Here is a 13,949-nt window from a genome sequence, read left to right as displayed (position 1 = left end):
GAAAGGTGCCAACACCCGGTTGGAGTGCGGTTCGGCAGGGAACCCGGAGCTGGAAACGGCTTGGCGCGCGCACCATCAGGATGGCTGACTCTCGGGAGCTTTGATCCCGGAAGGGTAGCGGCCAGGCGCTTAGGGCGATCCTAGACCCCGAATCTCAAAAGTTTGGGGGAGGGGCGCGCCCTTTTACGATTCCCAGGGAGGGCGCAGTGAATCCCAAAATGTTGCGGGTGCCTCCTGAGAGCATAGAACTGGAAACCTGCAGGATCCTGGAGTCCAGAAGAACGTGGCAGTGAGATCCAAAGAGCCAGTGTGTTCGGGAGCACCCAGGCTACCTGACAGACCAGCTGAGGTCTGGCTAGGAGAGACAGAAGCATTTCAATGGTCCCTCAGCCAGCTGAAGCCAGCAAGATCAGAAACACTGGTCTGGCCAGTTAGAAACCAACAAGAGGTTTTTGTTTTGTTTTTTTTCCCCCTTTTCTTTTTTCTTTTTTTGTTTTGTTTTTTGTGTTTTGTGTTTTGTTTTTTGTTTTTGTTTGTTTTTGGATTTGTTTGGTTTTGTTTGGTTTCTCTGGCTGTTGTTGGTTGATTTTATCTTGTGTTTTATGTGACATTTTATTTTTCAATTCTTATTATTTTTATCTCGCAATCCCTTATGTTTCTCTTCCATTCATCCTAATATTATTCTTTCCACTCCAAATTTATCTCTCCTGCACTACATCTTCTGCTTTTCTTTCCTTTTTTTTTTAATCTTGGAAGTTACTGTAAATTTGTATTATCTTTTTCTCACTCTTCCGACATTTTTTATTTTAATAATATTTTGGTATTCTTGTTCTTTCTGTATAATTTTCCTTGCTTGGCTGGTTATACTGTCAGTTGATAGGTTCCCCATGGTATCTCAGTCACAAGGTGTTGATAAGTTACTATCCTTTGTCTGTGTTCCTTTAATACACCTCTCAAGGTCCTATACTCTTTATTCTTGTTATCTAGACCTCATCGATTCTGCCACAAGACTGTCACTTTACTATTACTACTAGTAAGACCTAGTCTATACAATTATAATTGCTTCTCAATACCCCTACCTGATCTCAGCCCACTTTGCAATTTTCTGAACTATACTATTGTGGGGGTTGTCCCTATTCTTTTACTCACAACTCCTATATACTAATCTTTAGTCCAATCCTACCTTAGAATCTGACCTCCCACAGCCTCACAGCTTTCTAGATCCAACTAACAATCCTCTCATTCCCAATAAGAGTCTTATCTTCTTTCCATCCTTTCTAAAACATGGATAGTGGGGTGGAGGATAACGGTTAACACTATAAGGAGCCAAAGGATAACCCATCTCTTCTCTACTGGCTGCTAAAGTAAATATCATAGTATACTGTCTTGCTGTTTTAAACCATTTCACCTTACTCCTCCAACTGATCACAAAAAGAGTAGGGGGAAGCTGTGAGCACCAGGATACACGAAGGAGATTGCACCACTGAATCTCACAAATATTCTACCACAGAAGTTCACACCATAATTAAAGGGAATTAGAACAGATCAAATTAAAAAACAAGAAGAAAAAAGAAGAAACCCATGAACAATGAGAAAACAAAGAAACAACCCCCAATTGAAGGGAAAGGAGGAAGCCTCAGGAAAAATGCTAAATGAAATAGAGGCAACTCAACTATCAGATAGTGAGTTCAAAACAATGATTACCAGGAAGTTCAATGAACTCACAATGAGCTTTCAGAAAGTAGAGGGAAACTACATCAATCTCACTGCAAACTATATAAACATGAAAAAGGAAATAGAAACTCTCAACAAAGGTCAAGAGGAAATGAAGAATACAATTTCTGAACTGAAGAACACAGTAGAAGGAATGAAAAGCAGGCTTGATGAAGCAGAAGATCGCATTAGCGAGCTGGAGGACAAAGTAGAAAACAGCATCCAGAAAGAGCAAGAAAAGGAAAAGAGGTGAAGAAAGAATGAAGAGGGATTAAGAGAAATGCAAGACAATATGAAACGTAATAATATCCATATAATAGGGATACCAGAAGGAGAAGAAGAAAAGCAAGGGGTCGAAAACCTAACTGAACAAGTAATGAAGGAGAACTTCCCTAATTTTATGAGAGAAAAAGTCACACAAATCCAGGAAACACAGAGAGTCCCAATCAAGAGGAACCCAAAGAGGCCCACCCCAAGGCACATCATAATTAAAATGGCAAAATTTCAAGACAAAGAGGGAATCGTAAAGGCAGCAAGGGAGAAAAAGGAAGTAACATACAAGGGGGCCCCAATAAGGCTAACAGCTGACTTCTCAATGGAAACACTTCAAGCCAGAAGAGAATGGCAAGAAATACTCCAGGTAATGAGAACCAGAGGGCTGCAACCAAGGCTACTATTTCCAGCAAGGCTCTCGATCAAGATAGAAGGCCAAATAAGAAGCTTCCCAGACAAAAGAAGTCTAAAAGAATACACCTCGACCAAGCCAGCTCTGCAAGAGATTCTAAAAGGACTGCTTTAAGGAAGGGAGGAAAAAGAGAGAGAGAAACACACGTACATAAAAGACAATGAATAAGTACCTATCAATAATAACCTTAAACGTAAATGGATTAAATGCTCCAAGCAAAAGACACAGAATAGCTGATTGGATAAGTAAAAATGACCCACATATCTGCTGTCTACAAGGGACCCACCTCAGGATAAAAGACCTACACAGGCTGAAAGCGAAGGGCTGGAAACAAATCTTCCAAGCAAATGGACAGGGAAAAAAAGCCGGGATAGCAACACTCGTATCAGACAAAATAGATTTCCAAAAAAGGTCCATAAAGAGAGACCCAGAAGGTCACTTCATAATACTCAAGGGAAGAATCCATCAAGAAGACATAAATATTATAAATATATATGCACCCAACATAGGAGCACCCAAATACATAAAGAAAATCTTAGAGGACTTCAAGAAAGAAATGGACAGCAACACAATTATAGTGGGAGATTTTAACACCCCACTATCAAAAATGGACAGATCTTCTAAACAAAATATCAACAAAGATATTGTGGCATTGAACAATACCCTTGATGAAATGGACTTTACTGATATATACAGAGCCCTCCATACAAAAGAAGCTAAATATACATTCTTTTCAAATATACACGGAACATTCTCAAAGATAGACCACATGATAGGACACAAAACAAGCCTCAAGAATTTCAAGAAAATTGAAATCATAACGAGCATTTTCTCAGACCACAAGGGACTGAAGCTAGAAACCAATCCCAAGGAAAAAACCCAAAAACACTCAAAATCATGGAGATTAAATAGCATGCTATTAAACAATGAATGGGTCAAGAATGATATTAGGGAAGAAATCAAAAGGTTTCTGGAAAAAAATGAAAACGAACTCACAACAACCCAAAACTTATGGGACACAGCTAAGGCAGTCCTGAGAGGGAAGTTCATAGCGATACAGGCCCACCTAAAAAGGCTAGAACATTCCAAACAAACAACCTAACCCTACGTCTACAGGACCTCAAGGAACAACAACAAAGGCAGCCCAGAGCAAGCAGAAGGAAGGAAATAACCAAGATCAGAGCAGAATTAAATGACATGGAGACTAAAAGCACAATTCTAAGGATCAATGAATCCAAGAGCTGGATCTTTGAAAAGATAAACAAAATCGACAAGCCTTTAAGCAGACTCATCAAGAAAAAAAGAGAGAAGACCCAAATAAACACAATCAGAAATGAAAGAGGAGAGATTACAACAGATACCACAGAAATACAAAGGATTGTAAGAAATTACTACAAAGAACTGTATGCCAAGAAATTTGAAAACCTAGGTGAAATGGACAACTTTCTAGAAAAATATAATCTTCCAAAACTCAGTAAAAAAAGAAGCAGAAAGCCTGAACAAATCAATAACAGCAAAAGAAATTGAAGCAGTAATCAAAAAACTCCCAACACACAAAAGCCCTGGACCAGATGGTTTCACAGGAGAATTCTACAAAGCATTTAAGGAAGAACTAACCCCTATCCTTCACAGACTATTCCAAAAAATCCAAAAAGATGGGAGTCTCCCAAACTCTTTTTATGAGGCCAACATCACCCTAATTCCAAAACCAGATAAAGACACAACAAAGAAAGAAAACTTCAGGCCAATAATACTGATGAACATTGACGCTAAAATCCTCAACAAAATACTGGCAAACCGCATCCAGCAATACATTAAGAAGATCATACACCATGACCAAGTGGGATTCATTCCAGGGATACAAGGATGGTTCAATATTTGCAAGTCAGTAAATGTAATACATCACATAAACAAAAGCAAAGACAAAAACCACATGATCATATCAATTGATGCAGAAAAAGCATTTTATAAGGTACAGCACCCATTCATGATAAAAGCACTCGGCAAAGTGGGAATAGAGGGAGCATTCCTCAACATAATACAGGCCATATATGAGAGACATTCAGCCAACATCATACTCAATGGCCAAAAATTAAAATCTTTTCCACTAAGATCAGGAACAAGACAAGGATGTCCACTTTCACCACTTGTATTCAATATAGTACTGGAAGTTTTAGCCACAGCAATCAGACAAGAAAAAGAAATAAAAGGCATTCAAATCGGAAAGGAGGAAACAAAACTGTCACTGTTTGCAGATGACATGATAGTATACATAGAAAATCCTATAGACTCTACCAAAAAACTGCTTGACCTATCAAGGAATTTGGCAAAACAGCAGGATACAAAGTCAATATCCAGAAATCAAAGGCATTTCTGTACACCAACAATGAAACAGCAGAAACAGAGATCAAGGAAAAAATCCCATTTGAAATAGCAAAAAGAAAAATAAAATATTTAGGAATAAACCTAACCAAAAAGGTAAAAGACCTGTATTTAGAAAACTACATAACACTCAGGAAAGAAATCAAGAAAGACACAAACAAATGGAAACATATGCCGTGTTCATGGATTGAAAGAATTAATATCATCAAAGTGTCCATACTACCCAAAGCAATTTACACATTCAATGCAATTCCTATTAAAGTACCAATGGCTTATTTCACAGACATAGAACAAACACTTCAAAAATTTGTATGGAATTATAAACGACCCCAAATAGCTGCTGCAATTTTGAGAAAGAAGAATAAAGTAGGAGGGATCACAATACCCGACACTAAACTATACTACAAGGCCACTGTAATCAAGACTGCCTGGTACTGGCATAAAAACAGGCACATAGACCAATGGAACAGAACAGAGAGCCCAGAAATAAACCCAAGTCTCTATGGTCAATTAATATTTGACAAAGGAGGCAGCAACATAAAATGGAATAAAAATAGCCTCTTCAACAAATGGTGTTGGGAGAACTGGACAGCCACATGCAAAAAAATGAAACTTGAGCACCAACTCACACCATATACAAAAATAAATTCAAGGTGGATAAAAGACTTAAATATAAAACGAGACACCATTAAAGTCCTAGAAGAGAACGTAGGTAGGAAAATCTCAGATATTTCACTAAGAAACTTTTTTACTGACGTGTCCCCTAGACCAAGGGACATAAAGGAAAGAATAAACAAATGGGGCCTCATCAAAATTAAAAGCTTCTGCACAGCTAAAGAAAAAAGTATCAAAATTAAAAGAGAACCAACTGTATGGGAAAACATATTTGCCAATGATACCTCAGACAAGGGTTTAATCTCCAAAATATATAAAGAACTTACACGACTCCACTCTAAGAAGACAAGGAATCCAATTAAAAAGTGGGCAAAGGACTTGAACAGACACTTCTCCAAGGAGGACATACAGAAAATCCAAAGACACATGAAATGATGCTCAATATCGCTAGCTATCAGAGAGATGCAAATTAAAACCACAATGAGATACCACTTCACACCAGACAGAATGGCCATCATAAACAAAGCAACAAACAACAAGTGCTGGAGAGGGTGTGGAGAAAAGGGGTCCCTAGTGCACTGCAGGTGGGACTGCAGACTGGTACAACCACTATGGAAAGCAGTATGGAACTTCCTCAGAAAACTAAAAAAGGATCTGCCTTTTGACCCAGCAATTCCACTGCTGGGACTCTATCCTAAGAATACTAAAACACCAATTCAAAAGAACATGTGCATCCCAATGTTCATAGCAGCACAATTTACAATAGCTAGATGCTGGAAGCAACCTAGATGCCCATCAGTAAATGAATGGATCAAAAAATATGGTACATTTACACAATGGAATTCTATGCAGCAGAAAGAAAGGAGCGCCTACCCTTTGCAACAGTGTGGATGGAGATGGAAAACATGCTTAGTGAAACAAGCCAGTCAGTGAACGACAAATACCATATGATCTCACCTTTAACAGGAACCTAAATAACAAAACAAAGAAACAAGCAAAATATAACCAAAGTCACTGAAATAGAGGACAGGCTGATGGTGACCAGAGGGGAGAGAAGAGGGAATTTAAGGGGACAGTGGGAAGGGTTCATAGGAACAAACTTAAAGGACACATGGTCATAAGCTAAGGGGAGGGTGGTAATGGGAGGGAAGTGGGGAGGGTGGCAGGGGGGACTGGATTGGGAGTAAAAAGGAGAAAACTGTATTTGGACAATGATTAAAATAAAAAAATTTTAAAAAACCTCAAGTTTACTTACCTAAAACTGAGTACATTATTTTCTATTCATTGTTATATTCAAAATACAAAATTTAATTCCTTTTACATGTAATTAATACTTTCATATTCTTTAGATTAACTACATATATTTGACATACAACATTACAATTCTTCCCCTCCTTTCACTTATAAACTCTCCACCTGAAAATATTAGAAATAACTATTTCATTTGCTTTGTATTTGGAAAATTCAACATTGCAAGTAAACACTGATTAGAAAATAAATTTTGAAATTCCTATTTCTCAGAGTTCTCAGAAAAGTTAACAAGTTTTTCTTAGTCCTCCATTACTTTCTTGACTTAGAGGAATGGAGTTTAGATCTCACACAAGCATAACCCTCAAAGAAACTAAAGCACAACGAATCATTGTTTTCAATACTATGTAACCACCATGATTGTCACAAAGAAAAACCATATCACTTTACAGTTTGTCTCTGCTGCAGTGACTGAAAAGCTTTCATTTTGCATTTAATTGAAGAACACCAAAAGTTAAAAAAGCAAAGTCACCCAAATAATTTATCAAATTTGAAAGTATCACTTAAAAGTATTTGAAAGGATACATAGTTTAGAGCTCATGGAAAATTGCATTAAGAACATAATTTGTTACATTCAGTTATACATTCATTCAATAAATATTTACTTATGAAGAAACATTGTACCTGGTGCACATTTAGGTGATGGGACATAAAAAAATAAAATAGGAACTGCCTTCCTAGCACCTAAAGTCTAGTGGGGAATTCCAAAATGTAGACATAAATAATTTGCCATTCATGCCATAACATTTCATTTCAATTTAGATAGGAAAAAGAAAGTCAGGTTATTATGAAAAAAATATGAGTCCACTTTCAATAACCTTCATGATTATCATTCTAATAATAATAAAATAATCAGAAACACTATTCTTTTAAAAAATTTTCAGATGTTCTAAAAATTTTAAAAGAGATCATAGATGCTACCCTCCTGAAAAAACTTAGGAAAGATGTTACAAAAAGTAGACACTCCTTAAAATAATAAAGCAATTAATGGCTACCAAGTTTTCTTCTGAAAAATGCTAAAATTTTTGTGGAAGATGCAAAAATATTTTTTTAAGGAAGGTGTATAAAGAGGGAGTAGATGAAATGTAGCAAGACATTAACAGTTGGTGACTGTAGAAGATAAATATGTTTTTTTCTGGACTGTTCTCAAGTTCTGTGTAGTTTTAATTTTTCCAAATTAGTAGAGGACAGAGAATTTTTTTAAGTGAAGAACATGTATCAATAAAGCTAATAGTGTTCTACTCTTATTAATCTCAACAAAGTTTCAGAGTGATTTATTTATCAAGTTGAAGAGAGTAATATTTTAGGTAGAAAGTTATTTGTATGTATACTTTAATTAATTAGATGCACATATTTTAAACCAATATGCCATTTATTGACCTAGAAAGGGTTAAATGCTTTACCAAATAATGCCCAATATATGAATAAATTTAGTGATTTCTGAAAATATGAATTCTAAATTAAAATCTACAGGTCAGCAGCACAGCACATCTCATTGCCAAGACACTAAAGAGTAATCCTCACCATAAAAGAATATGTTATGAACAGCAGCCCTGGAAAAATGACTGATGAGAAACCTGAGATCCTACAAAGCATAATCAAAAGTAAGTGCTAAGGCCTTCAGTAAGATTGCTAAACATTTGAAAGGGAAAACAGGAAAAAAAATAAAGTTCATAAAATCCACATCTCTTATAAAACCATTATGTTGTTTAAAATCTTTGTCACATCATTCTTTTCTACCAAGAAGCAGTAACCAGTTGTCCTGGCCACAATGGCATCTCCCATTCTGTGTGCTCTCCTAAGAATCTTGCTACTCTCTCATGATGAAATGAAGTCTAATTCCCCTCCTCTTAACTTTGGGAGGAAACAGTTAAAGAGTTTTCACTTGGGTTTGAAACAACTGCCCTTGGACCACTGGGTACTTATGTAAAAAGTCAAAAGCCACCACATTGTGAGAAAGCCAAAGCCACCCATGGAGAAGTCCATTTGGCACAAAGGAGTTAAAAGTAAAGCACAATAGGTAATTTCAACATCTGAACTTGGCAAGACAAAAGTCAAATAAAATGGGTTATGTGGTAAAAAATGGGACTAAACATGACTCCTCCCCTTATGCTTGCTTCCACCCACACATAACAGCCAGCCTTACTTTAAACATTTCACATAGTTAACCAAGGCTCTATGATATAAAGGTAAGTCCCCAGGAAAAGGAATCAAACCCAAGTTCCAGAGAGAGGTTAAGAACTAGACCATTTTTCAATTTTGAAGGTAATAGCCCTCATTCTGGCCTTAACCTCTCAGTCTTTCCCAAGAAATTTTAAGTAAAGCAATGTCACAACATATGCATTTAATGCATATAAATCAGCATTAAGACCAGAGAGAAAAAAAGACCAAAAAATATATAATAAAATAAACAGTGACTATAAGTAATCCTTGAGTACTCTCATCTCTATATCAAATCACTCAGCAAATCCTGTAGTGTTTACTTTAAAAATTAAACTCTCATCACCTCCACCATTACACTGATGAAAGCCACCATCACCAGGGTTTTTTGGTTGTTTTTTTTTTTTTGCATGGATTATTTCAACAGCCTCCCAACTGGTTTCTCTGATTTCAGAGTTTATGATTCTACTGTCCATTAAGCCTATTTCAAGACAGCAACCAGAGAGATCCTTTTAAAACCTAAGTTGCAAAATTTTGATAACTGGTTAATCTCAATGATAAATATGTTATGTTCTTTTACTTTTTATATATTTAAAATTTTTATAATTATTTATTTTTATTGAATTTATTGGGGTGATATTGGTTAATAAAAGTATATATAAGTTTCAGGTATAGAACTTCTGCTCAAAATGGAGGTATAGGTAGACACACTTTGCCTCCTCACACAACCTCAAGAGGAATCACAACTAACCCTAAAGCAAAAAACACCCAAAACTGCCAAAAAATCAAACTGTATGAAAGTCCAACAACCAAGGTTTTAAAGAAGCCATATTCATCCAGATAGGGAGTCGGGGCAGAGAGGATGCACTGTGGCACAGAGAAGCAGTGGTGGTAGTGGTGGAAAGTGTGGTCCCACATGTGTGGTGGATAAAAATCAGGAGGGAAACCTTGAGAGTGAGCGATCCCAGCCTCAGACCACACAGTGCAGCCCAGGGTTCCAGTGCCAGGAAGAGAAAGCCTCATAACTTCTGACTGGAAAAATCAGTAGGGATTAGGGTGGCACAAGAAACTGCAGGCTACTCTGGAGAGTTCATTTAAAAGGCCCAAACAGTCTTTAAAAGTACACCAACCCACCCCCTCTAGGATTCAACACCAGGGCAACAGCTCAGAGGATGCCAGTAACATACAGGGAGTAGATAGGGTGACAAATAGGGCAAGTGCTGGACAAGCCCACAGAAGCCAGGCAGCAGCCCTGACCCCTCCCCAACACACAGCACCACAAAGCGGTGAAGTGGGTTGCCCCACCATGGTAAATACCTAAGACTCCACCCCAAACAACTTAAGAGGTATGTTGAGATGGGGAGTCAAAGCAGCTCAATCTAATACACAGAAACAAACACAGAGAGACGCCATATTGAGGAGACCAAGAAATATGGCCCAAATTAAAGAACAGAACAAAAACCTAGAAAAAGAATTAAATGAAATGGAGATAGCCAAGCTATCAGATGCAGAGTTCAAAACACTGGTGATCAGGATGCTCAGAGAAATTACTGAGTATAACAATAACATCAGGGAAGATGTAAAAGCTACACAAAGTGAAATAAAGAAAAATCCACAGGGAACCAACAGTGTAGAGAAGGAGGCCAAGATTCAAATCAATGATTTGAAACATAAGGAAGAAATAAACATTCAAGCGAACAGCAAGAAGAAAAAAGAATAAAAAGAAAAAGGAGAGTATAAGAACATGCTAGGACACCTCCAAAAGTGCCAACACCCGAATCATAGGGATGCCATGGAAGAGAAAGAACAAGAAATTGAAAACTTCTTTGAAAACATAATGAAAGAAAACTTCCCTAATTTGGTGAAGGAAATACACACACCAGTCCAGGAAGCACAGAATCCCAAACGAGTTGAACCCAAGGAGGACCGCAACAATACACATCATAATTAAAATGCCAAATGTTAAAGATAAAGAGAGAATCTTAAAAGCAGCTAGAGAAAAGCTAGGAGTTACCTACAAAGGAGTTCCCATAAGACCAGCAGCTGATTTCTCAAAAGAAACTTTGCAGGCTACAAAAGACTAACAAGAAGTATTCAAAGTGATAAAAAGCAAGGACCTACAAACAAGATTACTCCACCCAGCAAAGCTATTATTTAGAATGGAAGGGCAGATAAAGTGCTTCCCAGACAAGGTAAAGCTAAAGGAATACATCATCACCACATTACAGGGACTTATTTAAGAAAACAAAGATCAAAACTATGAACATTAAAATGACAACAAACTCACAACTATCTATAACTGAATCTGAAACAACAAAAACAAAAACAAATTAAGCAAACATCTAGAACAGGAACAGAATCAGATATGGAGATCATTTGGAGGGTTATAAGTTGGGAGGGAGAAAAGTGAGAATGGGTGAAAAGGTACAGGAAATAAGAAGCATAAATCACAGGCATAAAATAGACGGGGGATGTATGTAAAGTACAGTATAGGAAATGGAGAAGCCAAAAGAACTTATATGCATGACCCATGGACATGAACTAAGAGGTGAGATTGCTGGAGTGAAGTGGGGTACCAGGAAGAGGGAAACAAAGGGGGGAAATTGGGACAGCTGTAATATCATAATCAATAAAATATACTAAAAAATTAGGTTTCAGATTTAAAATTCTACAATACATCACCTGTATATTGTAATGTGTGTTTACTACCTGGTCAAGTCTCCTTCCATCACTATTGAAATGTTTTATAATTTAAAAAATATAAGTAATATTAGGAATTTGTTGACATTTCATAATTGTGACTTCTCTATCCCAAATCCTCCAATGCTCTCAATAATCTCACTACGAATGCCCTACAAGGTCCTACATAATCTGCCCCCATAACATCCAAAATCCCTTGATTCATCTCTTTCTACTCCTCCCTCCCTCCCGCCACTATCTGGCCACCTTGTTGTTCCCGAATCTCTCAAGACATGTTCCTGCATCAAGGGCTCTGGTGTTGCCTTGATCCTTTTCTCCTTGCTAGGATGTGCCTTCTCAGTGGGGACAATTATGACATCTTGTTTAGAATAAGAATTCCCTCCAACCTTCCCCGTGTCTCTTCCTTTCTGTAGTTTTCTTATACTCCTTATCATCTTCACAATAGTATATAATTTACTTTGATTTCGTTCATTGTTTATATTTCTATCAGTACAGGCTCTGTGAACCTTTTGATGCCATGATCCCTTTTGCAGAATCATACAAACTTTCAAAATACAGATTAAAGTGATTTAAAATGCATAAAAGAAAATGTACAGAGTTGCAGAGGAAATAAATTATATTGAAATATAGGTATCAACATATTTTTAAAAACATATTTTGGATACATGTGGTTCTTTGTGAATTAATAAGCTTCAACAAATTTAACAATTAGTATAACCTAGAGATATCTACAACTGTAATGTGATAATACTGTATATGATTTCCTAAATGGTGTTAAATTCTTCAGATACTACTATTATGACAGTTTGTTGCCCATACTGGAGGGAATGCTAAATTGCAGTTAGGTGCTAGTGAGTGAAATGTGTACTTTTTCCCCTTATCCAGATGCATGAACAGCCCTTGAATTCTGTAGGTCTATGAATCCAAAGAACTCCTGATCTAGTATATAAACTGCATGGAGGAACAAATTATTTTGTTTGATTTGTTCTTTCTGTATTCCTAGAACATTATTAAAACAGTCCCTGACACACAGTAAGCTCTCAACAAATATTGCCATTCACATAATGAGTTTATTCTTGCTGGGTAAGCTTAAGATGGGAGAGGAGAATCTGATGTTACTTCAGTCAATATCTGGTATTAATGATACTCTGAGATGAGACTGAGGTTTAAAGACCTGTACTGTGTTTGTTACATATCATCACTCCACAAGACAGGCCAATTACTTTATGACACTCAACCAAAGAAACAATGGTGTTCTGAGACACTTTCTTTCACCATTAAAACTCTGTGTAAGTCTGTAATGTGGTGCCTTCCCTTAAGATTTTAAAGGGTAATATATTACCTCCAGGAGATTTTTTAGCTTACTTGTTCACTTTAGAACCTAATTTCCAAATTATGGTTATAATGGATGACTTTCATACAAACTGTTCCAGTATTCTGTCCTTAAGAGATTTAGGAGGGTGGAAAGGAAAGAAAAAGGGAAAGAAAAGGAGAAGCAGTATTAACTGCTTGGGAGACCAAATTACTTCTGGATAGAGACAGGGCAGGAAAGGCAACATTAACAACAATTATTTAGTCCTGACCAGTGTGGCTCAGTTGGTTCAGCACCATCCCCCAAAGCAAAAGGTCACAGTTCAATTCCCAGTCAGGGCACATGCCTGGGTTGTGGGTTTGGTCCCTGGTTGGGGTGTGTGTGAGAGGCAACTGACTTGATGTTTCTCTCTCACATCATATCAATCTTTTTCTCCCCTCCCTTCCCATATCCATAAAATGAAATAAATAAAACCTTTTTCAAAGAAAACAATAATTATTCAGTGATTTTTAACCCCTCTCCAAAAAAATGGCATAAGTCTCTTTTACTGCCAAACCTGAAAATAAATAAGAACACAAATTTGAAGAGGTTCCTAAAACCTCTCATACTGGGCAGTTTTTCAAAAAATTATTTTCTAATCATGATAATATCATCAATGCATTGGGGTTTTTTGAAGTTACTTTTAATTTCTGAAACTACTACTAAAAATGTTCTAAATTTACAACAGAGTACACTATAAAAACATACAGCAATTTCAAACCAAAAAGGAAATGTATTTTACACTATAAAACTATCAATGTAGTTCACTATTTTTATAGATAAGGAAACAAAAGCAAGTACATACTAAGCAATAAACAAATGAAATTATGACTACTTTTAACTATGTGGTTTAAATCTTTGACTGCATTTAGAATTTCACAGTGAAGTGTTAGTAACTTTTGCCTAGAAAAGAGAATCAGCCCTGGCTGGTATGGCTCATTAGATTGAGAACAGTCTGCTAACTGAAAGGTCACTTGTTCCATTCCCATCAGGGCACATGCCTGGGTTGCAGACCAGGTCTCCAGGTGGGGGCAT

At 36.9% G+C, this 13,949-nt stretch overlaps 1 protein-coding gene across 4 annotated transcripts in view; it reads right to left on the bottom strand.

The window, feature by feature from the left end:
- Positions 1 to 13,949, bottom strand: part of PCCA (propionyl-CoA carboxylase subunit alpha) — a 488,979-nt gene that overhangs the window by 282,686 nt on the left and 192,344 nt on the right. The gene's annotated exons all lie outside the window — the stretch shown is intronic.

The sequence above is a fragment of the Phyllostomus discolor genome, chromosome 11 (assembly GCF_004126475.2).
Source record: "Phyllostomus discolor isolate MPI-MPIP mPhyDis1 chromosome 11, mPhyDis1.pri.v3, whole genome shotgun sequence".
Lineage (NCBI taxonomy): Eukaryota > Metazoa > Chordata > Mammalia > Chiroptera > Phyllostomidae > Phyllostomus > Phyllostomus discolor.
The sequence above is the reverse complement of the archived record's forward strand: the minus strand, read 5'-3'. Positions and strand labels throughout refer to the sequence as shown.